Below are 4479 nucleotides of genomic sequence, written 5' to 3'. Positions count from 1 at the left end.
AGGGGGGGGAGGGCACCTCTCAGGCAGGGATGGGCGTGGCGTGATCCAATGCCTCAGGCGGGACCTCTGCCTTGGCGGTTGTGGGGAGGAGAGTGACGGTGCTCCAGTCCCTTCTTGAACCAAATGCTGCACCTCGCTCTTTTGGGCGTGTAAAATCCCAGTACCGGGGGCGCAGCCAAAGTTGGTTGCACTCTTCAACCCAGCCCAATCCCAATCTCCAAATCCCAGTCCGCGCGCCCCGCTGAAATTGCCCTAGACACGACTTCCCAGGCAACCCCCTCGGGGCAATTCCAGGCCCTCTGCCGAGCTCTGGGGGTGGCGTCAGAATCGCTGCTTCCTTCTCTGGGTCGGGCTGGCGCGCATGGGCGGGGGCTTGCCTGCCGGCTGCTCTGAGCCTGAGCCCGCTGGAATGAGGAAAACCGGGTCCCTCTATGCTCGTCACATGAAACACGAACTCACAGGCAAATTTCCCAGTTTTTAGCTCTTTGCCTTCCCTCTAGAGCCCCAGCCAGCCAGGAGCGCAGACACCCAGTGTCGCGCGTCTCTTTCAGGGGCCCCAGCCACCTGGGAGGACAATGGTGGCAGGCATGCCACTACTCTGAAGTCCAGCCGCCGGGAGCCAGCACAAAGCAGCAGTCTGTGCACTCAGTCCCCCTGGGACTAGTTGGCGTGAGGGGACCTGGCGTGCAGGTATTTGGCAAGTACGGTCTTTCTATGCCCGGAGCAGAGGCTTTTCCCCCCGAGTGGAGGTTTTTCTGTTTCGAACTCTCTCCTTTTCCCCTCTCACTCCCCGTAGAGGGTAGAGGGGGATCGCCTCCTACCCTGGAGTCTCCGTTCCCAGCCCGAACTTATCTTCCCCAGTTCACACTCATGTTAGAAGGCTTTCTCGGTGGATTCTGCGTCCTTTTTTCCCAATCTCTCAGGTTTTGTAGGTTTCCAATGGCTTCAGATCTTTTCTGTGTAATGTATGGGCGCGAGTGCAAGTACGGAGCTCCTTACTTCTCCGCCATCTTGCCCCCTCTCCATTCTCTTATTTATTTTAAAGATTTCTTAGGAAATCCCTAACAACTTTCAGTATCATCAGCTTGTCAATATCATCCAGTATCTCTATTCTTTTTTAAATTAAATCCAGCTCATCCCAAAATTCATGTTGCTAACGGCTTTTGAAATACATGTTATAGTTATCTGCCAGAAAATTCTCCTTTAAGCCTAAAAGTCTTCCTTGATCCTTACCTGTCAGGAGACTGAAAGAAAGCAAAGTGGAGTTTCCAAGTTGATTCAAGTACTATCATAAAAATGAGGAGGAGTTTCCATATTGATTTTAATAATTATGTTAACATGAACTGTCTTTTTCTCCATTTCTCACAGCAACTGAGGAACTCTCCAAGACAAAGATACCCTCATTTGCTGTCTGAATTGGATAAGAAGTCTAAGAATACTCACATAATTTCTTAACCTTTTTTCTACTAAGCTGAGACTTTCTCCCTAAGAATGGAAGATAGTTCATAAAACTATTTTATGTGAAAAAATATAGATTATTATTTTCAAATGTGACTTCTTAAAAAAATAAATTCAAAATAGGAGAGGAAAATTTTCAAGGAAGGAATTCATTTCTTGAGGAAGAAGGATTTTGAAAGAACTAAAAAAGGAATCATTTAGAAGAGAGGAAGTTTACCGCAGGCAGACACTTAATATAGTGTATGTACCCTGGTTTTACTCAGATTGACTGATAAATAATAATTTATTATGTAAGTTATTATATAATTAAATTATTATGACTAATAAATAATTTATTTAATGAATTAGAACAAATTGTGCAGGAACTGCAAAGAAAGTAATGTCTATCTCTTAGTTCTCTAAATTTCCATAACTCAGATTGGATTATATATATATATATGTATATGCGTATAATATATATACATGCGTGCATATGTGCACATACATATATGTCTATAATATATATCTTTATACATATCGTGGATGTATGTATTTGTATGTATAAATATATAGCTACATAGCAGATAGATCTATGTATATAGATGTATAGACATATATTTAGATATGATCTATTTAGACAAGTATAGTTATCTATTATCTATACTGTTCCTCTTTGTACCTATCTTCATAAATGTATATGAAATTTATGAATTTTGGCTATTTTGACCAACAGAAAAGACAATTTCATTGTCCAATTATGATAGGAGAATATAGGATTCAGTAGGCAGAGAGGGAAAGATTAGGGCTTGAGGTCCCTGGGTGGGGAAAAACACTTATTTTGGAACGTTTTGGGAGTGTCTGACCATGGCAAACCCCCACAGGCATAAGATTCCTCTTAAGAATGTAACAGAACCCACCTGCTCCCCCTCAGGTTTCCCCTCAGGAATTTGAAAAAAGACCTAAGTATGGCCATAGACCACCCCTCATAAATGGAAGTGAGTCAGTCGGGAAGGACACCCCAGCACCCAGAGCTATCCAGCCAATATGGATAGAATCTGAGGTGGAACAAGGGGGAGGGATGGGGGAGGGCTGACCAGAACCTTACAAAACAAGGTCCTTTGCCTTTAGTCCTCAGGCATTCACTTTGCAATGTCCCCTCTCTGAAAGAGAGCTTCCCGGCTCTTCTTCCTTTCTACTCTTATATTCTAATAAACGTTTGCCTGCTTCTCGTCTTGTGTCCACCTCTTCATTCTTCCAGGAGGTAAGACAATGAATCTCAGGTGTTGTGGTAAAAAAAAAAAAAAAAAAAATCATGCAACACAATCAAGTAGTAGTTACTAGAGAAATTTGGTTAGAAGCACAGTGGCAATATCTGATATCATGGAACTGTTACTGTTCTTGTCAATTAGGCTTCTGATTTTAATTCTATTATTCACCAAATTTACGATTCTGAGGAGTCCGTTTTTCTAGGACACAGTTTCATCATCTGTAACATAGAGAAGCTTATCTAGATCTTGGATCTTTTCTGTTTAACTTCAAAATTTTTTATGCTAATTCATTCAAAAAATATTCTGTGATTTTTTTTGATATCTAATATGTTGTAGGAAATTTTCTAGGCTTTGAGAGTACAGCAGTGACCAAAAATAGGCAAATTTCCCATATACATTATAAGTGATACTGGCATATCCTTCCATCCCATAGAATTAGAAAAATATTCTCCAAGGAAAATACACAAGGACTTTATAATAATTCTGGATATGAAGATTATTCTCTAAATCTTACAATACCTGAATTCAAGCTTTGGCTTCTTCACAGTAGTCTCTAATAGTCTCAATAGTCTCTCTAAATTTGTGTGTACAATTTCCTGGTTTTACATACAATCAAAACGTTTTTTCCTCTTGTGAATACAGCGTCATACCAAGACATTTTCCCATAACAACTAAATTTGTTGAATCTAGGTTTATATTCTATGGCCTTTTTCTTCCCACTAGTCTTTTTGGCTAGCTACTGCCTTCATGCCTGGGGTGTTCAAGGAACTGCCTATAAAGCAGGGGTGTCCATAATCTTCCCTCAGATTTGATAATTTGCTAGGTAGACTTACTGAATTCAGGAAAGCAGTTTACTGACCATTACTAATTTGTTATAAATGGTACACCTCAGGAATAGCCAAATAGAGAACATACATAGGGCAAGTTTGGGGGGAAGGAGTGTGAAGCTTCCAGACCCTCTCCAGCCATACTACTCTTGTAATCCCTACATCGCATTCACTAATCCAGACACTCTGTGCATCATTTAGGGTTTTTTATGAAGGTATCATCTTATAAGCATGGCTGATGAAATCATTGTCCATTGGTGATTAACACAATTTCCAGCCCTTCTCCCTTCCCTGAAGGTTGGAGAGTAGGGCTGAAAATCCCAAGCATCTAATCAATATTATGCATTTCTGACAACCAGTGTCCACCTAAAGGCTATTTAGGAGATGCCAAGAGTTGCCTCCTTAGAACAAGAGACACAGTCCCATCATCCTTATCTTTTATGAGTTCTGTGACAGAAACTGGGGAGGAAGACTAGATATCCTATGATATCACATTGTATGGGAAGCTTTTTAAGACTATCCAATTGATGCAGTTATAGCTGCACTAAAAATAGTTATGGAACACCTGAGATTCATATTTTCCCCCATTAAGTCCAAGTACATATAAAGTGTAACTCTAGTAATTGTCCAAACTGGGAAAAACAGTTAAGGAATCCACAGATTAGTTAATAATTTTTGCATAATACAAAATAGTATGAATATACTTAGATTTCCATAACTTTAAAAAGTATATACTTCTAAGTATACCTTGATAAACTGTAAAAATAGCTCTCCTATCATTCTCTGATAGCATTCTAAGGGACTCCTTTATTTTTCTCTAGTCACATTATCACATAAATTATTGTATTTAAAAGAATATGGACTAACTCAGAATAAGAGGAACTAGTAGTTTTAATCCAATTAAGAGATTTTAGATTCTACACTAGAACATTCTACAGTTATCAATC

The sequence above is a fragment of the Hyaena hyaena genome, unplaced genomic scaffold (assembly GCF_003009895.1).
Source record: "Hyaena hyaena isolate Hyena2069 unplaced genomic scaffold, ASM300989v1 scaffold_1199, whole genome shotgun sequence".
Lineage (NCBI taxonomy): Eukaryota > Metazoa > Chordata > Mammalia > Carnivora > Hyaenidae > Hyaena > Hyaena hyaena.
The sequence above is the reverse complement of the archived record's forward strand: the minus strand, read 5'-3'. Positions refer to the sequence as shown.